The sequence below is a fragment of the Balaenoptera acutorostrata genome, chromosome 3 (genome assembly GCF_949987535.1).
Source record: "Balaenoptera acutorostrata chromosome 3, mBalAcu1.1, whole genome shotgun sequence".
Classification (NCBI taxonomy): Eukaryota; Metazoa; Chordata; class Mammalia; order Artiodactyla; family Balaenopteridae; genus Balaenoptera; species Balaenoptera acutorostrata.
In genome coordinates, this window is record NC_080066.1 from 128,507,136 (window position 1) to 128,532,213 (window position 25,078).

Consider the following 25,078-nt stretch of genomic DNA (forward strand, 5'->3'; position numbering starts at 1 on the left):
GAACTCTAATTAGTAATGTTAATTAGTAATGTTATCTTCATATTTAAAAAATTATTGTTGAGTTAAATTTGCTAGTATTCAATTTATAACTGTATATTAATGGTTTTGTTTTTCTAATCATGATTTTGGTATTGTTCAGGAGAATATTGTGTAATTTTGTAATTTTTGTAATTTTTAAGTAATAAAATTTTGTTATTAATTTTCACATATAATTTCTGTTTTTGTTGTGTTATAGTTCCATATTTTTACCTGAATACGCTTTCTACATTTGAAATTTTGTAAAAGCACTACATATTGGGACTTCCCTGGTGGCACAGTGGTTAGGAATCTGCCTGCCAATGCAGGGCACATGGGTTCAATCCCTGGTCCGGCCAGATCCCATGTGCCACGGAGCAACTGGGCCTGTGTGTCACAACTGCTGAGCCTGTGCTCTGGAGCCCACGAGCCACAACTACTGAGCCTGCGTGCCACAACTGCTGAAGCCTGCGTGCCTGGAGCCCATGCTTCACAACAAGAGAAGCCACCGCAATGAGAGGCCCATGCACCACAGTGAAGAGTGGCCCCCGCTCACCGCAACTAGAAAAATCCTTTGTGCAGCAACGAAAACCCTACGCAGCCAAACATAAATAAATAAAATAAATTAATTAAAAGCATTGCATAGTCTTGAAAAAACTTGACTCGAGTATAATACTTGACAAATGTATATCTTATAATTAATTTATCATATTCAGATGCTTTGTAATTGTATTGATCATTTATCAACGTAGCCTATTGAGAGATGTGTTTAAGACCATCTTTACTGCTGTGGGTTTGTTAACAAATGTATATATTTATAATAATTCTTGGATTTAACATTTAAAACTTACTAGCTACCAATGTTTCTATTAAACTCACTATTTATCAATTAAGGTACCCTCTTTGCCTTATACGATGCTTTTGCCTTGAATTTTACTTTGAAGTACATAGCAGAATATGATCAGGAAGCAGTTAAATCGGGAATTCAAAGGCATTGACTAGACCATCGATTAGAATTGGATATCAGGTACATAAAGATGTTATATACGACCTTGGGGGTGAGTGGAAATATTCAGAGCAAGAGTATGCGAGGACAAAAGAACCAAAGGACATATTTTTAGAAACACCAATACTTAAAGTACTGAAAGAAGGGCTAGCAAAGGAGAGTAACATCAAGTAAGTAGAAAAGAACCATGAAGGAGTTTGGCAAAGAAGTAGAGCCAAGAGAGACTAAATCAAGAAGTTGGAGTTGTCAAACAACATCAAAACATTTATGGTTTATGGGGAAGTGAATTGACATTCACTTCCAGCCCATTTATTCAAACGTACACACTAGAATGTAAGATTGAGGAAAGGAATGTTTTAAAATGTTTTCCTCACTAGGTAGCTCCAGATCCTAAATCATTGCCTGGCACATAGTAATAATGATAAAATTTGTCGAATGAATTAAAAATATAATCTTGTTATTAAAACAGCACAATAATATATGATTTTAAGACAAGTGAACTTTAATATTCAAATATTTTTCTATGTCCCATTCTACCACGTGGTAATTTACAGGGTTAAATAAATATACCACAAAGTAGAGCAGTTTAAAACACTTTGGTTATAAAATAGTTTACTTGGAACTATTGCATAAAAATATCAAATATTCAAGTCATAACATTTTCTTCCTTAATCCACCCTATTTTCATGGAGATATACACATTTATTAATAACACTCAATTTATCTGCCCTAATGTTAATAGCCCATCAGAATAAAATGGCTAGTTCCTATAAAATGGAATTTATAATGAAATGCCAGATGAATAATTACTATGTTAAAACTTTTGTCTGTTTTGTGGGTTATTAAAAAATAAAATGTAAAATAAAACCCTTTTAGTTATAAAGATAGGTGATTAAAAGCTAATTTTACAGATGTCCATTAAAACAAATTCCATTTCAGAAATTATTTAAATAAAGGAAGATAAACAGTTATCGATGCCCCACAATTTTTAAGTGGAATAAACTTTGTTAAATTTCATAATAATATAAGAGCAAGTAAATTACTGACAATATAAATAATGCATATAAGAAAAAAAGAGTAGATGCATATTAATTCAACCATAAAAATTGTTTCTCTTTATGGTGTTTACTATTGTAAAATTGTATTTAAAGTTATTAATATACTTTTGGGAAATAGTGCTAATGTTTTTTAAAAATAAACTTTCCAGAAGCTTGTACAATTGAAAAATAACTTTTTTAAGGTATCAGTCTATTTGAGAGGCTATTCACTTCTTCGAAATATGCTGCTTCTGCATTTAAAGCCTTTTTGGAAAAGGAAACAGTAAGTTAAATACATGCATTTATACATAAATGCATTTGTGGAATGATGTTGAGCTAACCATTTAAAATGTTTTCTTTGAAATTATATTCAAAACCTGTGACATATTCTTTTTAAAAACAGATTCAAAGACAGTAAAGATTTATCATCTTGAATTTTAGAAATAATGGACGGTTTCTACATACTAAACTTGATTGACATTTTGATCTTGTGAAATGAATTATGCATAAAGATCATCATTAATGCAGAGGAAATAAACTCTGTTGGCTTCATTTGTGATTTTTAAAGCATATATGCTTTTGGGTATCAGACATCTTCAATTTTCTCCTTGGATTTTGACATGTATTTTTGCATAGGCCCAGACACCTATATTTTCATCCTGACAACTATTTTCTTTAGAAATACTTTGCTTAACTTTACTCAGAAGAAGAGAATGAATGTTTATCACTCAAAATGTGAAGCATGATGTTCTGTAGAAATATTCTACGTGTTCATGATGTTTTCAGAACTAGTCTATTTATCTAAATTCAAATGTTGACCATTGTCCTCATAACCTATTATCTTACTCTAGAATTGAGATCTGACATTTCCAGTATTTTCATCAGTGCTAGAGTTAACGTGTAAGCTGTTTGTATACCATATTGACCATCTTTATAATTTTTAATCCTTTTGTGCTGGTGAAAACTTTTATTCTTGATATTTTATAGACATCTTTTTAACAAGTCAGTTGTCTCACATGAAGATTTTATTAGTTATACAAACTGCAAAATTATTCCCTTCTATGATAAATAGCATCCGTTTCTCATCATACTATTACTATAAAAATAAATGGTTAAACTTGAATGTTGCGCTGTAATATGAAGTACACATTTGTACCATCATTCAGTGATCATGCCTCATATTCTATATATGCCAAAAGTTCAGCATCCCCACTTTTTACTCATATAATAAATATGTTGACTCTGTGCTAATCCAAGGCATAAATTATAACAAATGGTTAGTAGATTTTACTTCAGTTTACCTTTTGCTTTTGTCATTATCAACAATCACAGTACCAACAGATAGAGGAACAACGAGTTTAATACACGAACATTTTTTTAATCAACTTGTGAACATGTCCTCCTATGTCCTTTGTGCATAGATGAAAAAAAAGAGCTGAATACTCGTGGTAGCTTTGGATGGGCTGAAATAACAGTGTTCAAAAACATCTAATGAATCATTCATTGTCAACTTGGAGAGAGGTTGCCACCATGAACTTTGTATTTACACCAATCTTGTTCAACACTTTTAATCAATAATTTGGATTAATAATTTATCATATTTATTATGTGAGTTACAGATTTAACAAGAGAAAATAAAATAAATTTGGGTCAAAAGAAAAAAAAAATAACCTGCCTATTCAAGATGAGACAGCTAAATTTTAGCAGCAGAGTATATTTTAAAAGCCTTAGAAATTTTAGTTAGCAGAAATCTTAAAATTAATCGATAGCAGTATATGGTTTCTAAAAAATACACATTTATGTTACATTTTGAGAATAAGAGAGGACATAGTCTTATTATGCTTTATCCCAGAGTAACCAGGGGCATTAAAGTGACAACATTAAGATAACTAAAAAATGATAAAAGAGTGTAGATAGATTTAGAGACATTTGAAAATATGTATGAAGTATGTTCCTTAAGATTGGGGGATTTTACCTTTGAACAATAGACTTGGGGGAAAACTTTTGTTTTCAAATGTTTGAGAATGCCTGTTGGAGAAACATGTAGACTTGTTCCATCTGGCCTCAAATTGTTGAACCACCATGATGGAGAGGAAGTGCCCGAGAGGCAGATTTTTTTTTCCACTGTAAGAAAGAGCTTTCTGATACTGGCAGCTATTCAAAAAAAAAAAAAAAAAGAACTGTCTTAAAAAGCAGTGAGAGTTATGTTGCTGTGAAGATATATTAATAATCAGTGATTATTATTTCAAGCTCAGAAGATGTCAGATGGCTAAGGAGGCAAATTCCTAGGATAAGGGGCCTCCATCTCTAACTCAATAAAAACAGCTCCATGTTTATATATTTTATGAATCCAGCTTATATAAGATTAAAAGAAAAAAATCTATATTTTAAAATTTTACAAGTACTGAATTACATAATCATCTGGCAGTAGTGCTGTAAAGAAAAATTAAGCACTTGAACTAGGTGGCCTTTAAAGTTTTATCAAACACTTTTAATAAGTTATAATAAAATTATAACATTGCCTACAAATAAAGTGTCTGAGATGTTTATATACTTTCTCTTTAATCCTCACCACAGCCCTGAAAGAAAGCTTTATTATTTTTACACATGAGAGTATTGAGGATCAGAAAAGTTTAGAAAATTGTGCAAGGGCCTATGACATTTGGAAAGAGCTGGGTTTATAACCTTTGTTACACTTTTACCATAGTACAATATTATAAAATCATAGAATTGGGAATTTTCTTAGAGATCATATCCTAAACCATTCTTTCTCTGATATTTTAAGACTCACATACAGCATCACGATTCAGTGACTGGCTAATCTGTATTTTAATATCTTCAAGCTCACTCAGTTGTTCTTGAGTTATCTCATTCCATTTGGAGTAGCTCTGGCTATTAAAAAGTACCTTCTTATGTGAGCAGAGATCTACCTTCCCATTTGTCCCCATTCAAAACCTGTGTGCTTTTTTGTCTTCGTCTGCTATGGTCTCCTCCTTGAAGGTGTTTATATTTAAATGGGGGAAGTACAACATGGAGACAAAGCATAACAATATAGTAAGTGTTTCTGCAATAGGAACATAACTTCAAAAATCTCTTTTTCCAAAATAAATTATAATTTAGAACAACAGGGCTAACACACTCATTATTACTTGATCTGCTCTGGCAAGCACCTTTGTAAAATAAGATACTATAATGACAAGCATAGTCACAGTTCAAAAAACAAACATACATTCTTTCAGAATTGAGGTTCAATTGGCAAGTGAGTAAAATGTATAGAGTAGAAATCACTAAAGAACAGTCTCACTACTTCCAGGATAGTTAACTATGTTAGTGTTGGCCAAATCAATCAGTAGACAAGAAACATATCCTTAAAATGGGCACAGAAAAGAATAGCAGGAGCTGACAACAGAAAGGCATGTGCTAAACTGAGAGAGATCACGCAGCAAGCACTGAGGCACTCATTCATGGAAATTGTGCTTTCAAGACAGTAGTTAGTCTTGGGGTCAAGATAAGATTTCACTCTGTGGGTACCAATCAGAAACAAAGTAGAAGTGGGCAAATAAAAGGTATCTGATTATTGGATTACAGTTCATCTAATATATAGGTCAATTATTTAGACCCAGGTTTCTAATTTACCTATCTTATTAATCTTAAGTGATATTTTAGTTTTTCTCCATTACCTTATGGAACTAAGTTGCTATCATTCGGGAGAAAATTTTTAGTTTTCTAGATAAAAATGTGTCTTTGTGTGTCAGTGGTCTAAAATGGCAATTAATCAAGCTACCCTAAGTATAAAAATATTCACAACATTTGTAAGTTATGAGTTGCCTTATGCCCAAAAGGGGTACTACACTCTGAAATACAATAATAATCACTAGCTATACCTCTGTCCAAATGTGTCTAATGTTTTTTGTACTATCATTTGGGCATCAGTTGACCCAGAGATGCTTCCCATTTTGGCATTAGCATATCACTGAAGACAATGAGAGCTGAATACAAGTAAAATAACATTTTAGGTCAAATTATTGTATTCATTTACTCAAAAGAATTTAATGAATCCTTAGCAAACACAACTTTGATTGCTAAAGCTGAGATACAGTACACATATAGGACTTCAAAAGATCAAAATGAGAGCTACTGTTTCATCACTATTAAGTAATGCTGTTATAGGCAATAAAGAGGAGCTAAATGTGATTCTCTTCATTTCTTTTTTAGTTCTTCTAGTCTCTAATTTTATGAGTTCCTAGCAAGCTAGAGTCTTCTGGGAAAATACTACTTCATTTTAACGGAAATATGGAAATGAAAAGAAAGCAAAGTTATAAAAAATTTTATACCCCCCCGTGCACACATACACTGAGAAATATCTCATAATTCTCTATTATCCAGCAATCAATTTTAGACTTCTTTTTTTGTCCTAAGATTTCAGATTCAGATCCTCCAAGGAAATATTTCTCAATTTTTATATTTATAATTTTATTTAAAAGAATTATAAGGTAACTTTATCATTGCACTTTTATATCTTAGAAAAAATAAAGAATGGTATACATTCAAACCTCTGTCCCATAATAAAGAACTACTGAGTAACAATAACTGGAAAGAACTACTGAGAGTGTTGGAGAACTCAGATCAAGTTTATAATGGGAGCTGTGAAAAGGATTGGAAAGCTGTCAGCATTTGCTAATACATTCTGCAATGACTGCTTAAAAACAAGTAAGTTTTTTTTTCTTAAATCGTATCTCCATGTCACTCCTGATACATCATTTTTGCTACCCTCTGTGGTTGTGCTTATTCTATTATGATTGAATCATATTTGCTTTCATTTTATAAAAGTATGACAGTCCTGGGGAAAAAATACTGAGATGTCTAACAGAGTAGTGATAATGCAATAGGTAGAAGAAATAAATTAGTATTTCAACTCATTTTGTTCTGATTCTTATATTTTGGAAAAAGTTTCCTGCAACTTGAAAGCAGTTATGCTGCAGGGCAGAATCAATTCACTTTCTAAGTTATATTTAGTTATTAGCCTTCCCTCTTATTTGGGAGGCTAATGCACAATGTTGGCATTGGCTTTCTGTTTGAACTTAAATTTTTCAGGGAAGAAAAAACACATAATCTGCTTTCCCATCCTTTGTGATTAATTTCTGGAATAGGAGATGTGAAGGAACCTGAGTGATGCTGTGCCCATCAAACTGTGGTGGACATCTGCTTCAAAGTAGTTAGTAACTTTGCAACAAGATCTCTGTAGGTGTCACTTGTGTGCAGTGGTGCAGAGCAAAAATACGGGGAGGATGAAAGGAAACATTTAATGCAGTTTGCAGTTCAGATTCCATGACAATTTAGTAATGTGTATTGATGATGCATTTTGGCAATAAAGCTATTTAATAATCATTAAACAAAATTGCCATTCCCTATTAACAGCAGACTATGTTATAACACATTGCCTAATCCCTCATTAAATTCTACATAAATTAAATAACAGATTTTATGTATATACCTAAAGAGGAAGATGCCTTTTAATTTATTTTACTAAGAAAATAAACATCCTTAGGGAAAATTGACTTTCAGATTATAATTAGAGAACAAAACAGAAAGCTTCTTTCTCTTGATGTTCAAATTTATCGTTCAAGGATGGTAAAAGAAAATGAACATTGTTCCACTGTGGTGTTTTTCAGGAAAATACTTGTTAAATACTTGATAATACTTGTTAGATGTAATATTCAAATTTGCAACCTATAATGTATTTGCTCTCAAAGTCATTAAAGATTTTCCAAGACTCAGGTTCAGAGATTATTAGTATTGGAGGGATATGGGCAGTGAAGGAGAGGACAATGCCTCCAGTGCCTGGCCCTCCCCACTGTTCTCCTCCTCACCACTGCCCGGGCATGGTTTAGACATGCTCTTTGTAGGTGGGAGTAGGTGGCTGTGGTCCTGCTGAGTAAAGTATGGAGGCACTCCTCGTTGTCTCTATGCATCTGCGAAGGTCAAAAGACTTCTGGACCAGGAAACAGATACTCCTTTGCATCCCAGTAGATGATCAAATACATTAAATTATATTTGATATTTAGAACTATAATTACAAGTGCATGATTGCAGGGAAATTCAAGAGTCTCTAAGAAGAAAATTACTCTAAAGGGAGACATCCACATTTTAGCTAGGCTTAGCACTAAGGCCAAGTTATTCAAAAGAAGTTTGGCTCTGAACAGAATATATACATATAGAAAAATTGTTAAAAGCTTTGCTTCTGTTTTGTGATATTTTGGGTGGTTTTAACATTATTCCTTATATTTTTATATTTAACATTCTTTCTTATATATTTTTTCAGTCTTATTTGGATTTCTATGACTTCAAATGAGAAAAACTATGTTGGAGAAAATGAATAATTATAGTTGAAATGGTTATATGGAATATACAGGTAAAGAAAAATAAGAGACTGACTAAATTTAATGGCATGAAATATGTTGAATATTTGCTGCATGAAAAGTTTAGTCAGAATGGATGAATCACATTATAGAGCTCCCTTTTCATTTACTAGGAAATAATTGTAGTGAATATCATATAAGCAGATGAAGAGTTTTTTTTCCTATGAACCAATCAGCTCAGAGTTTGCTTAAATGAAAAATAATATTCTATTTCTAAAGTGTGTCCATGTAAGATTAAAACATAATATCATATGGTTATATGAATCTATAATTAATGTCATATTCATAATTTTGAATAGTCCTACCTAAAATAATCTTGTTATGCCACACACGAAGTAAGGAAATGTTACAATACTTTGTAGATTACTCATGGAGTTGAACACGTCTGTGCAAATTTGTGAATAACATAGTTTAAATATGCAGACCATGAGGAACTTCTGAGAATTACTCGATTTTTCCCTTCCCTCTTTACTAGAGAACGACAGTACCAAAAATCTTACTGAAACTTTAGAAGTACTATAATGTTCTTCCAAATCTCCTTCTAAAATCTATTTCTGTCAGCCCTTCCATATTTCCTTGCCTTGCTTTCTCCAGAGTTTTCTCATAGATTAATCCAACATGGATGTTCCTAAATATCTATCCAGCTATTAAATACCTGCCAAGACATTGATAGTGCTAATACTATACTTTTCCTCCACTGTTCCCCTTCCAAACTTATTAAGGCACAAGTTTAAGTGAGATTTCCTGGTTTCTAGATTTGCAATTACTAGAACTTCCTCTGAGGGATTAAATATATTACAATATAAATGTGTTGAATCAATGTATTGTACACATTAAACTTACATAATGTATGGTAAATATATCTTAATTTTAAAAAGACATCAATGTTTAAATATGTGCAGTTGATATATATGGATTATACATCAATTAAAAGAGCAGACAAAAATATGAAACATTTTAATTACAAAATAAAATGCATATGTTCTCACATAAAACCAGTTTGATCATACAAAAATGACTGGACATTTTACTGAATCTTTTACCTTGGGGAAGTATTTCCTTATGCTTTTGTCTAATATAAAAGCATTTTCTTAGTCTCACCACTGTAGAGATAAACAAAGTAGCAAATTAACTATTCTGTCTAAAAATGCCCTTGTTTTCTTCTAAACAATTTTCTTTAGTGATTGGACCCTTTTTTCGCAGTAGTATTTTGATTTTTTTCCTCTAAACCATAGTTCCCTTGTTCATTCAAGAATACAATGTACCAGGGTACATGAAGTCCCTAGAAAGATCTGTAACTTTAGATCATTTATCTGATTTTGTCTAAATCCTGGAGGACAATAGATCACCTATTCTAATTCAGTGATTCTCACTGCTAATCTGAGGATAAGAACCAAACTGAATTTATATGTATCACCTGGAAAGGTTTGTTAAAATTATCAGTACTTGATCCACATCCTTGTAAATGCTTATTTTGTCTGGGATGGGGAATCTTTATTTAAAAAAAAAAAATTCTTGGGCTGATACTTAATGCATGGCCAGTCTTGGGAACCACTGGCCATTTTCAAACATTAGGGCTTCTTTACAAGCAATGGGTAAGAACTGGAAAAATCTTGATAACTGGATTTGCATTAATTTATAGGCTCAAGGAGATGCATTTCTTCAAAGGAGAGCCTCAACTGTGATTAACAAATTAGATAAGATAGCCTGTCAGAGATCATAAAGAGACCTAAGCTTCCTCAGCAACAGAAGGAACAGGTGAAGATGAACACTTGCTAAGAAGCCCGGGCAAGTATAAAATGAAGTGGAGAAGAGTAAATGCTCTTTTCGCTTATCTCCTGATAGAAGGATATAAAATATAACAATACATTTAGACTATAATTGTAGAAATTTAGGGTGATGAGACAATTTTAACCCTGTGCCAATATTCTCTAAAAATAAATAGTGTCCTAAAATAGCTACGTAATATATGTGAAACACACTTATGTCTTATTTTGGCATGAATGATTTAGATGATCACTGCAATGCTCTACTTCATTTAGCCTGAAATTAAGTATGGTTTCAATCTTAGGCTAAACATTAGGGGATAACTTTTGCAGCCAAAACAAATGACCTTGTCCTGCATGTCATTCCCAACCCCTTTCATCCTCCCCCTAGACTCATTATGTCCCAAATTATATTTTAGGGATACTATTAGGATCTTTGTATCCAAAATGCCCTCTCCATCATTGGAGAATGATTTGAATTTAATGACAGACAGGCTAGCATTTCTTTCCTCAGACAATTTCCATACTACAATCAATCAAGAAGACCAGGGGTTTCCATTTTGCTAACATGTTTGACTAGATATATTGAATACCTTCCTATTGTAAAACACCTAAAATACTGGATGAAAATACTGAAAAACAAATATTATAAATGTAGAGCTGAACTTTCAGTAAAGAAAATGTCTATGGTTCAGATTGATGACGAGATGGAACACTGAGTGGTAAATTTATGAGCTGATGTTGCAGCTTTACTGGCAGGGAACAAGAAATTAATTTAGTAGCTTGGTTCCAGTGTCCACATCAGAATAGAAGATAAAGTAGGGATGCTGGTAGTGAGTTACAGCTGAGTCTTCCCTGTAAAGCTGGGATTCACAAAGTGATCAATCTTCAATGAAGTGATGGAATTAAAAACAATCCTCCCACTGGCACAGTAAGATAATCCAAAAACTTTTTTATTGTGACTTTTAGTCTCTAGATGGAGAGTAAAAAAATATCCCCCTTACAATTTGAAACCTTATGTGGAGCAGAGGCTCTCTATATATCACATGCTCCAGGACTATCTTCAATTTCAGCACCAGTGGTGGTAGACACTTTCCATGCATTTAGCAGACTTCCCATCTCAAGTTACTGCCCTCCACCCCAGCTTTTTCTGCAGCCCATAGCACCTGTTGAACAATCCTCGGTCAATGGAAGATGGGAACTAGGAAAAACATTTCTCAACTCCCTCCCTTCAAAGGTAAGATTCTGAGGAACACCCCACATTGTGTCCCAGAAGACCCTCAGGAAGTTTGAGCCCCACTTGCCTCCAGATATGATTATAGCACAATAACATGCCCTTTATTTGTATTACATCCTTCCTTGCCTTACTGTCTTTACTCGCTCATTCTGACTTCTTGGGATCAACTCCCACATATGACACGTATACACAAGTCATTGTATCAAGTAATGCTTTCAGAGAAATACAAATTAAGACAATGGAATTTTTACCACATGTAAATTTGGGGTTCAAATTTATATAACCCATATGATCTGGGAATTCTCAAGCTACAAGTATCAATGCCAAGTTAGACTCAGATTAGTGAATCCCTGCATGCACCTGCCAATAACAAATGCAAACACTCTGGTGGTGAACACTTTCAAGCCAAACCACCTGGTGTCATTTCAGATAAAGCCCCTCTAAAATGAGTTCAAAATACTAAATCACAAAGCATGAGAAGAAATAATCCATTCAAAGCAGTATGAAGAACTAAAGATTGTATTATTTAACTGTTGCATAGTGGCTTAAGTTACACCAATCTCATTATCTTATAGTTTCTTTGGGTTACAAACTCAGTGCTCAGATGGGATGGGTGGTCTCTGCTTCCATGTTGTTTGTGGTATCAGCTGGAAGGCTTGAGGGCTGACTAGCTGGAACTGGCTGAAGACTTATGTCTTAGTCTGTTCTGGCTACTACAAAAAAATGCCATATACTGGGTGGTTTATAAACAAAAGAATTTATTTTTTAAAGTTCTGGAGGCTAGGAAGTTGAAGATCATGGTACCAACATATTTGGTATTTGGCGAGGACTCATTTCCCCGACTGCGCCTTCTCCCTCTATCCTCTCATGGTGGATGGGGCAAGGGATCTCTGTGAGGCTTCTTTTACAAAGGCACAAGTCCCATTCATGAGGGTTTCATTGTCATGACCTAATCACCTCCCAAAGTCATCACCTCGGGCATTAGGTTTTTAACATATGGGGTTGGGGAGGACACAAATGTTCAGACCAAAGCAACTTGATTGGGGCTAAAAGAGCTGCCTTCAAGGTGGCTAACACAGCTGGCAAGTTGATGCTCCTGTTGGCAGGAAGCTTCAGCTCCTCTCCATGTGTTCTTCTCTACAGGGCTGCTTGAGTGTCCTCACAATGCGGTAGCCAGCTGTCCCAGAAGGAGCAGGCTAAGAGACCAAGGAGGAGGCCGTTATATCTTTAATGACCTAACCTCATAAATCACACACCGTCACTTCTGCAATATCCTACTGGTTACACAGGTCAGTCCTATTAAATGTGGGAGGGGATTACACAGGGTGTGAATGATTATTGGGGAAATCTCGGAGGTTGGCTACCACAGAGACTGTGGTAGATTTGTATTATGCTAAATTAACTAAGTTCAAATTATGCCTCCCAGAATGCCCTCCCAGCATAGTTCTGTGTTAGTGAGGGCCATGGGAGAGATTTTGTATGGATTTGGAAAGGTGATACGAAGCAAGAAGTATGTTCTTTTTCTCTTCAGAAAGTCAGTGCTGGGCACAGGGCGCTATTGCCACTCATGCAGGTTGTTGTTACTCTGCTGTCTCGCCTAGTTGAAGTGGGATAGTAGCTGGGCCTACAGGGACGCCACTCCTGCCAGATTCCTCCTTTCAGCCTCTGACTTATGAATGAGGTGTGTTTTAGTTGATATCAAGGCCTTCTGCAGATCAGCCCACCTTTGAGGTGGAGGACTTGGAAGCAGTGAAAACCTGACCTGAATTCCCATCCATCCTGATTGATTCTGGCTTATTCTTACAGGTATGAGGTAGTCATTGCTTCCCCCGTTTCACACCCATCTTTTCTTCCTCGCTACTTGTCCTGATAACTTCAGGCTTGGCACCAGATACAGAAACGGTAGCCTCACAGTGATTGTTTAAACAGCTTTCACAAATATATAAGGACAAATCCCTAAATAAATCCCCTATTACACACAAATCTGGCAGTGCTGCTTCTCAGATCAAACTCTGACTGACACAGAGACTATAAAATAAGTAGCTTTAAACTGAACGTAGCAGGAAATAAGAAATCAATTACTATAAAAGATAAGATGGCAAAAAAAGCCATATTTGGAAAGAGGCCAAGTAGAAGTTATAAAAATGAAAAATATATTAAGTAAAGAAAAACCTTCCAACATATGGGTTTAATAGGTATACTCTCTGAACAGGATATAGGAGGCTGTAACAAAATCCCAAATAAATAGTAGTTCAAATAAGATAGATATTTATCCCTCTTTCTTAAATGCAAGCAATTCAGGGCTCCTGTGGCTGATAAGGCATTTCCGTATTGTCAGCAAGCCAGATTTCTTTTCGTAACATTCTCAGTGAGCTTTTATATCTGTGTCCAGCATGGCTACTCCACATCCTGCCATCACATCTGCACTCCACTGTACCTGAGTGACAAAGAAGAATAAGAGGGCCTGCTTTTTTCATTTTAAGACTGTGATCCAGAAGTTGTACACGTCAATTTTACTTATATCCCATTGATCTGGCCATAGGTAGTTGCAATGGAGCCTGGAAAAGGGTAGGTTGATGGACAATTACCCTTTTAAAAATTGGGTTACTACAAAGGAGAATGTGGATATTGAGAAAACAAATTGTAGTTTCTGACACAATGGTTAAAAAGCAGGTAAGACACTTCCCAAGAGAACATTAACAAACACAAAGAGTTGAAGGTTTTATGTAGACTAAAGCAAGTTTGAGAGAGAAAAAAGATGGGAAAAAAGGTGATAAATTAAAATAGGATAGATGCAATGGAGAAAGGATAGTAACTATTAATTTTTTTAAATTGATAAATAGCATGAATCCTAAAGTTTGAGAAGCACACTGAATCTGGAGCGAGATAAAACAAAATTACACATAGATATATTGTAGTAATACCATACATAAAAAAGATCTTTAAAATCAACATAAATAACCCACGAGGAAAAAGAATCTATATAGATTCTTCATAAAAATCTACATTTCAATGCATTGCTGTGCTTAAAGGGAAATAAGTGAATCTTTAAGCACCCCTTGAATAAATAACCTAGTAAACATGCAAAAAATGACCTGAATCCTGAGAAAGAGTCAAGGAACAGTAAACTGCCTTCGAGACACAAAAGGGAAATGTAGACAGAGCTAGTCTGAGACAAACGCTGCTATCAGCATTGTGTTCTAAGACTAAGCCTGAGGGAGCTGATCTTGGGAACCAGGCATTATGTTAGTAAGCCTGGTCCCAGTTCTTACAACACCAAACTCCTCAGAGAAATAATTTCATATACCTCCTGGAGAAAAATTGATCCTAGAAAACCCAAAGATTGAGATTAAATAAATCAAGCCACAGAGAGTGAGATGCCAGAAACAACAAATATCTCATTTAGATTCCTAAGGGCTTCAGGTATTGGAGTGATTGGAAGTGGAATGTAGAATGACCATATATAAAATGTTTAAGCAAATAATATGCGAGGTCACAAAATCAGTAAACTACAAAATGTTACCAAGAATGAGCAGATACAGAACTCTGCTCTAGTCAGGATAAATAACAGGGACTGCAGTTTTCCTAATATTATAAACATCTAGAAAACTTGGAAAGTGTATTAGTCAAATGCTTTCAGATATAGGATAATGTGCAACATAGGATTGCAGTCCAAGGGAAAAGGAAACAAACAAGGTGAGCCCCATGATCTGCCTGGAAGTATTTTCCAAACTGTGCCACAGGAGGATGAGCCCTCACGTGATCTCACTGAGTTGCAGAGATCAGAGTAAGGGGAGGCTGAGGTACCTGGAGTGTGGAATGTGTAAGGCAAATTACCAAAGAGAAAGAAATACCTGGAGGAGGAGCTCCAGGAACACACACTGGGGACTCCTTTCGTCTGTTGCTGAACACTAAGTTGCACATGCATGGAAGAAAATCAGTAAGCTGGGAGCTTTTAGGTGAATAATTCTTAGAGCTCAAACAAGGCTGGGAAATGTTTGCTTTCCAACCAGCCAGAACATTCAGAGGGGTCATGCCTTAGTACAGGAGTTAAAGTAATCCTTAGGTAAAGAATCCTCTAAAACTACCCTAAACAGCTTAAAAGTATCAAGCTGACCCTAACCCTAAATCTAACCTGGCACAAAAAAAAAAAAAAAAAAAAAAGGCAGCTGGAGAAAAATGACACATCATTTACTGAGCAGTCAAAACAAGAATATTAGCACACTTCTCATCTGAAACATTATCATCCAGAAAACAATGAAACTATATTTTTAATAAATTAAAATCTCAGCAGGACTTTTGTAGAAATTGACAAGCTGATTCTAAAATTTCTATGGAATGCAAACAACTTAGAATAGTCAAAGTGACTTTAAAAATGAAGAGCAATGTGGAAGAACACACAGTTCCTGATTTTAAGATGTATGGTAGGTGACAGTGATAAAGGGAATAGAGTATTGGCAGAAGGACAAATATTTAAATTAATAGAACAGAATGTAATCCAGCAATGTTTGCATAAATATGTAGTCAGTTGGTGTTCATCAAATTTGCCAATGCATTTTAAGGGAGGGGTGGTGGTAAATGGTGCTGGAACAACTAAATATCAATAAAGAAAAAAATTAATCTCTCTCTTACACTACAAAAATAAGGGCTGCCTAGTTAGTGAAACTTAGGCATTCAATGGTTTGGGGCATCATGGGACATCTACAAGGTAAAGGACAAATGATTACTTATTGCACTGCTCATCAACAGGAAGGAAGCACATATTAGGTAGTCCTTTTTGGATACAGGAGACGGCATATTCCACATCTGAGGATGCTGTTCCAACCCATATCTTAGATGTTACAAATGTTCACATTCATCAGTGCACACTAACTATGGAAGAAGTATTAAAGTACTAAAAAAAAACCCTTAGGTCCCAGAGTGACTTGCTCAGTTGCCAGCAACCTCAAAATGTTGGCATGATGGGCATGTGAAAATGGGTACCACAGTGCTGTGAGGGAGTCTATGCATGATTTTAGTAGTATACACTCCCTCTCCAACACCAGTGTATCTATTGCCACTGCATGATGTCCAGACATACAGAGACAATCACTGAGCCCTCTAATAGCACCATTCTGCATGGAGACCAGTCAGTCACATGGTAGAACAATGGCATGGCCATTTAACGTTTCCAATGAGGTGCTTAGACATGAGACCATACATGTCATTTTCTAGGATTTGTAATTATTCTAACTCAACAACATAATATGGTTTTGTGTTCTCAAGAGGTAGAATACATGAGTCTGAAAATCAAGATATTAAAATAGGAATAACTCAACATCACCCCAGTTACTTAATTAGGGTGTTTGAGCTTTCCAGACCCATAATTCTGGACCCTATGGGTATAGAAGTTCTGACTGACAATGGTAGAATGCATTGGCCCTGGGATGAACTTAAGCTATGGCTTCTTCCTGAGTACTTCAGGCAATTTTTTTCCAAGGCAAAGCGAGAAGTCACCATACTGGAGACACTAGTTGATCTAAACTTCAGGAAGAGGTAGAGCTCTTGTACAAGATGAGAGCAGAGAGGAATGTGTTTAACACTAGGTGATCCACTTGGGTGTCTCTTACTGCCCAATGTTGAGAATAAATGTAATAATACAGCAATCAATGCTTGAGATGGTATAGTGACCAGGACTACAGAAGTCTCATGAATGAAGGTCTGAGTCATCCAAAACTAGGTCATAGAGACCAACAGAGATGCTATCTAAGACTGAAGGGAATGGAAATGAATAGTTAAGGAATGTCTTTCAGCTTTGGCTGCTATAATGCAATATCATAGACTGGGTGGCTTGAATAACAAACATTTATTTCTCACAGTTCTGGAGGCTGGGAAGTCCAAGATCAAGGTGCTGGCAGATTCAGTTCCTGGTGAGGCCCCTCGTCTGCAGACAGCTGTCTTCTTGCTATGTCCTCACAAGATGAAGGTAGGACCTAATGGAGAGAGAGAGAGAGCACAACAGGGCTCTGTTTGCTTTTCCTCTTCTTATAAGGACACTAATCCCATTATGGAGGCCCTACCCTCATTACCTTATCTAAACTTAATTATCTCCCAAAGGCCCCACCTCCAAATACCATCATATTGGGGCTAGGGCTTCAACATATGAATTTTAGGGAGACACAAACATTCAGTCCATAATAAGGAGGCTGATGCTGAGTATCAGTTGCAGCTTCAAGATGTGCTGCACAGTTGGGAGCTGTGGTTCCTTCTCTCATGAGTTTCCAACAGGAAACAAAAACAAGCACACCAGAGTCAGGGAGAAGCTGCTGTTCCCAACACATATGTGGAAGTGGATTCGAGTAGAATCTGAAAGTGGACATTTGAAATTCCAAAGTGGATCTGTGCTTCAGCACCCATTTACTAAACTAATTATTATTCTGTGGGCTCTTGGAGCGCTGCTCACTTGAAGTTCTTCCCCCTTCCCTGAAACACAATTCTGGATGCCGGGGTATAAAGTCCTGGTCCAGTCACATCATCTTAGAAGAACTCTAAAATGCCATCCGGAACTCTCCGTGGGGTTGACTGAAGCCTTTTTTGTAAAGAATCAGAGAACCCAACTTCTTTGTCTTTTAATTCTTTCCCTTCTCCTGCATGAGTTAATTCCAAGAACACTGCCTAATCAACCTCCTGTGCTAAATTTCACTGTAGTCTGCGTCCCAGGGATCATGGCCTGCAACATCAAAAGCCTGAAAACAAATATGCAAAAGTGAGAATCAACAAAGCAACAAATTCTTTCTTTGAAATAATTAATCAAAGTGATATACCTCAAGCAAGACTGATCAACAAATCCAGAAAGCACAAATTTAAAATATCAGGAATGGAAAGGGGACATCCCTGTAGGTCCTGAAGATGTGAAAAGTATAATAAGAAGACATTATCAATGACTTTATCCCAGTAAGAATTTAAATTTCAATGACAAGGACATATTTCTTGAAGAGCACAATTTAGCAAAACAGATATTAGAAGAAATAGAACCATGAAAAACTTTGCTAAAAAATTTGAAAGCAGAAAAAATGAAAAAAATACGTAGACAAATATAACTTTACAAATTTTACAAAGAATAATTGAAATACCTTTAAGTAATAGATGCAGAATTTAAAGCTCTTCCCATAAAGAAAATAAGAGATTCAATGGTTTTATGGTGAAGTCTACCAAAATGTAAAGGAATAAATCATTTAAATTCTATACAAATCTCCAGTGGCTATAAAATGAAAGAATGCCTTCCAACTCCTTTTTGAGACCATCCAGTATAATATTGATATAAATATCAGATAATAATATGATAAAAGAACATGGCAAACTTATTAGAAGAGAAAATCCTAAACAAAATATAGAAAAATCTAATTAGCAGAGAACCAAAACAATGGTAGGATAGTAATACTAGAAAATCAATTAATATTATTAATATTATGACAACAGATTAAAGAGAAATATCACTTAGTTGAATAAAATGCAGTGATAAATCCTTAACCTGATAAACAATAACTAACAACTACAGTAATATGACTCCTAATGGTGAAATGTTAGAAACATTTCCTTTAATACCACAAATATGACGAAGATGCAGAATGTCTCTACTTCAAATAAACATGGTGATAGAGGTCCTAATCTCTGTAGAAATATAATAAAAAGGAACAAAAAACAAAAGGCTTTATGGGGAAGAAAACATGAACCATACATTATAAAATTCTCTCTCTATAATTCTTATATTATTGTCACAGTTATATAATTGCTTAGTCCTCTTCTGTTACTCTTACTTCTATTGATCTGGAAACTTGTGTATAAGCAGAAGGGCCATGATTAGGGAGAGGCAGGTGAGGCACTCACCTCAGCCCAAAATGTAAAGGAGCACCAAAAAAATCTGGCAGGTAAGAAAATAACATTTTAATGCAATACTTTAAAACTAAAAGTTAATGCCAGAAAAACTATGGTGAACACAATTATAAATAAAGACGGACTATTGTTTGTTTAAGACCCTGTGCTGTGCAAAAGGAATAGTTGTTTCTAATGAGCCCCTGAGTTCCAGGCAGGGCTGCAATTCTGTCACATCACATGAAGTGGGTTAATGAGGGTGGACAATAGCATAGGAACAATTGGGCAATGTAGGACTTTAGTCATAAATGTTTTATTATAGAGCTTTTATTAACTTTTTTCCATTGGTTCAACAAATGGGATTTGTTGATATTTTGGATAAGTGCATGTTGGAGAGCACACTTTTCCTTTTGCCTCAGGATCAGACATGGCTCCCCATGGCGCTGGTGAAGAGCTTTATTCTTTTTGTGGTTTCTGGGTTTTCCCAGTCCTGATCTACCTCCGTGGTCCCTTCCTTATATTATGATGGCCTAGATTTACTGGACTTTATTCCTTCCCCAACACTGTCCCTCTGCAGTGGCCTTTGGGGTCTCCTTTCCCCACCCTGACTTTGAGTACAGAGGGGCAGATCCTAGGGAATTATGAAGTAGGCAAAGATGTTTTTGTAGTGCTTCAGATTTCCATTTTTTACCACTTTTCTTCCTAATTATGCACCTTTCCCACTCATTGACACTCATGTTTTTCATGGTATTTTTCCTTTTTATCATCTCTAAACATTCAAGGGATTTGTGGAATGAACTCATTCACTCTGAAATATAAAAGACTGAAATCAGCTGAGTGAGCGTCCTCTACATATTCTGCACAGTTTCTGTTTTACAAAAATCAAAGTTTTGCTAACTAAACTAAAACACTAAATATTAAATCTCAAGTATCAACCAGTGAGTGAACAAGTGGAGCCTTACTATAGCCCCTTAAAATTTTGTAACAATTACCCCTTCTTGAACTATGCATAAAGCCATTTTTAAAATATAACACACTAAAAACACATAATAACTTTTCCCACAAGGCTGTAAACAAGAAAAAATTCTTTTCCCTTCTACCCCTGCTACGTTCTCCTGCTATGGTCCAGTAATTATACTGACCCAAGAAAGATTAACAACAGAAAAACAAAAAGAAGTTTATTAGCATGTGCATCATACATAGACATGAGAATACCCAGAGGTGAGTAACTCCAAGGGATGGTTAGAACTTGGGCTTACTAGCACCTTAACAAAAGAACAAAAAATTTCTAGAGAAGTAGAAAGACAAAGGAAAAGGACTTTGAGCTTCTAGGGTGGCAAATTGTGGGAAGACAAATATATGGAAAAGGAAAACTAATGGTGGATAAGAGCTAGTTTTAGTCAGGTTTGTTATGGAGATTCTACTATTGTAGTCTCCAGGTTGATGGAGTCTAAAGTTGTCCCTGGTAATTAACTTCTGTCCTTCCTGGTAGAGATGGGAGGGGAGACACCCTTGCAAATTTATGTCCTACTTTTAGGCATATGGGGTAGTGTAAAGAGCCTTTCTGTACCTGCTTCTTCTCAATTGCCTTCAGCTCAAAATAATCCTTATGCCAAAGTGGCATATTTTGGGATGACATATTCAGCTATTCTACAAGGCCAAGAGTTTTATTTACAAAAATAATATATCTGCATGTGGACATTAAGGAGACTACTTCTAAGAAAATTAAATTTTTGAAGTCTTAATTAAATCCAAAATAAGCAATGTGTGCCAACACTACAAAAGACTTCAAAAGTCTCTTCATCTGCCAAATGTTTCCCAATCTGAGTATGAATTTTACTTCTCTCATGAATGCCATGTTATACTTCCTGCAACCTGCATGATTGTCATTGAAAACTAGAAGGAATATAGAGTGTTAGGTGTTATGTGCAAATATTATGAACAACACAAAAACTAGACTTTACTGAACCATATTCCAGCAACTAAATCCCTAGAATTTAATTATTGGATTTATAATTTAGATAAGTTGTTTTTTTATTTGGTGACTTTGGGGAAGGGAATTTGGGTAGAGATAATAGCTAGCATTTTCTAAGCACTTACTATGTGCCAGGCATGATTCTAGGCTGTTAATATGGGTTATCTCATTTACTCCTCACAATAGTCTTATTTAATCTTCTTTTGCATATTTTTCATAAGAGGAAACTGGGAGACATACATAGATTATGGAACTTGCCCAAGTTCACACAACTAGTACATGAAGGGAAGCCAGTGAGATATGCATGCTCAGCTGGGAGAAAGGCTTGACATATCACATTTATAACATACTCTTCTGAATCTTTTACTCACCATCACCAACTCATAGTTTATAATTATTCTCTCTCTCTCCCTCTCTTATTAACTCATCAATTTTCCATGACTTGGAAAGCAGAACTTTAAAAATCACATAATAACCATCTGCAGCCCTTTAAAAAGTATTGAATATATTTATATGTTACATAAACACCAGTAAAATGAGTACCTAGAAGAATTATGCAAACCCCTGATCGAGCCCAAGGGATTCTATATCCACTCCCTGTTCCAGCTTAGATGCTGTATCAGGCTATTTAAGTGTGAAGAAAAAAAATTCCTGCTCCCCTTTTCCATTAAGCAGAGCTAACGATGGGCAAAATCAAGACAAAAACAAAACAGCTCATTAAAGCAACAATAACAGCTGAACTTTTTGTTTTTAATTTTTTGTCTGCATTGGGTCTTTGTTGCTGCGCGTGGGCTGTCTCAAGTTGTGGCGAGTGGGGGCTACTCTTTGTTGGGGGGCGCAGGCTTCTCAGTTCAGTGGCTTCTCTTGTTGCAGAGCATGGGCTCTAGGTGCTTGGGCTTCAGTAGTTGTCACTCGCCGGCTGGCTCTAGAGCGCACGCTCAGTAGTTGTGGCGCCTGGGCTTAGTTGCCCCGCGGCATGTGGGATCTTCCAGGACCAGGGATCGAACCCGTGTCCCCTGCATTGGCAGGCAGATTCCCAACCACTGCGCCACCAGGGAAGTCCCAACAACTGAAAATTTTAAAACAGAATTCTTTCAAAGTTCTTCCTTCTACTTTTACAAAAATATTCACCCAAACAACATGCTTACTCAGAGCAAATTGTGCAAAATATAATGCATTAAATAACACGTGTTGTCTGTTATAATGAAATGAAAACAAGCATCAAAGGCACAATATTCATAAAACATCTAGAATCTATAACCCACTAAAATTCAGGCTACCAGCCAAATACTACAACAGCTTCAAATATCAGGCAACTTCAGGTGTATGATTTGAAACTGATAATGCATAATTTCCAAAGAGCTCTAGGTAGGTAAACAGTGGTGATGCAATGAGTTATTTGTGCCAGGCATTTATTTCTTTGCTCTCTGATTTTTCCAGCTCCCCAGAGGTTAGGAGTCTATCACCTGCTGTTCCTCAGCTGCTGAGATCAGACTGTAACACAGATGGAGCGCCTATGTTCTCAAGGCTGCTGCTTCACGGAGATAAGGCTGCACTGGAGAAGTGCTCAGCTTTTCCTCCCTCTGAACGAGCCTGAACAGCCATCAATAATAAACAGTAACTTCTCAACTGTTATGTTGAACAACACTGCCTTGCATACACAGGTGAAATTTGATAAAAGGGAGTTATTTAAATCACTTGAAATGCCTATCGCTTCATTATTTCCAGTCCTTGTGTTATCTCTTTCCTTATTTTTTTCTTCCTTCTCTCCTCCTTTCCCCTAATCTATTGCCAAAATGCAATGATTTAAGAACTCAGTGGAAATATTGGGTCACGTTTCCCCACCAGTTGTTTGCCTTGAATGTTTTTGGTGAGCTATTCTTTAACCGCCTTGTCATTCTGCTGTTATTCACAGCATTATATCTCGAAGTATGAGAACATTGCAAAAATCTACTATGCCCATTCAGAAACATGTATTATGTCTAGTTTTGACCTTGCAATTAAAATAGGCTACCTTCCAGAAGTCAAAGAGAGATAGCTGCAATCCCTAGCATTACACAAAGTTATACAGTTCTTAATTTTATCAAAAGACAGATCATTTTCTCTAAAACTCCAAAATTTGGAAATACAAACTGTTGACCCACTTTCCTGCCACTGGAGAGTTGTAGAAAGAGTCAGATTATACCACTAAATAGTACTTCATATAATTCACCAGGTTAATCAAATATCATTATTGACAATAGCTTTTTTCCTGTAAAGCAGAAATATGCTTAGCTTACAATCAGAGATAAATTATTGCTGAATGTTACCATTGTATTTTTATTCTTTCCCTCCTGACAGGTCCTTGAGTACCTTTGGTGGCTAATTTCTGCCCCCCCCCCCCAACCCTAGGTACTCTGGTGATTCTTGGGTAATAAGTTGAGAAGATTTTCACCTGATGCCTCCACCCTTCTGCAGGTTATTGGGAACGCTGAGCACAAATGTACCTTACGATATAGAAACAATGATCAGAAATTCACTGTCACAGGATTTTTAAACAGTGAACTGATTAAGTATGCATTGCCTGAGTTAATATTATATATTTTAAATCCACACAGTTTCATAGGTGTTTTTCCTATTATTTCCTTAACTTCTCTTACTTCTCTTGTTGATATAGTATTTTGATTCCTCCATTAAGCCTGAAGTAAACTGCTTCTTACTAAAAACTAAACATTGGAAAAACAGTTAAATGTGACCCACCAAAGACTGAACTACCTGTTCACATTCTATCAAGCAAGCAAGGTAATTTAAATGGAACTTTGTTTTGTTTTGTTTTTTTAGTTATACGTATATTGATTTACTTATACTTTTAAGTCACTCTGCCAAATGTAAATTACAGTTAATATTTATTGTAATTTAAATATTATTATTAATTTATTAGAATTATTTTCAAGCATTTGTATATTCATATATGTGTATATATAAAATTTTAACTTTAGCTCAATTATAAGATGTTAAGTAACTTGTAATTCTTAGGAGGAAATTATGTTCCAGATGAACACATTTCTAATTTTATATGAAATCCAATTAGAAAATAGCACTGTAATTCCCTTTTAGCAGACCAAATCTTCTACTGAAAACCCAATGCTAGGCTACAACCTCAAATTTCAGTGCTTTTCTACAATTTTTGCAAGTTAGTCTTACTGGAGTCAGGTTTTCCTCTGTGAAGCAATGTTTTAGCCTAGGCATCTTTAGCCTTTTCCCAAGATGTTCATTGTTTCACTCCTTGGGATGGTGGAAACCACCAGGCTCCTCCAGTCTGTAATGTGTTTCCAGCTTGACATTCTCCCAGTGGATGTCCCAGTTAATAAACAACAGCAGCACAGGTTATGGCAGTAGTTGCCAGCAGTATCCTCTCTGATCCAGTGTTTCCTCTTTCCTCTACTAACTGGAACCTTTGGGAACAACAGTTCTAAGAAAATCTCCTTACCTCCTATGATCTCTTGGTAGGTAACCAGCTCATGATTACTCTCTTAACTTCATATTAAAGATCCATGTTAGGCACGATTTTATGTGCATTTAACGTCCTCTAGTGCAATGTTATCAAAGGGAGTATCTGTAAGGGGGGATATGTGAGATATTTTCTGTGAAGTTAAGAAGCACAGTCTGTAAGACTGTCCTCACTTCTAATACCAATTGCAAGCTTGGGGTTTCCCAATATCGCCCTCAGATTTGATAAGTCACTAGAAGGACCCATAGAACTTACCAAAAACTGTATTATTCAAGTATGGTT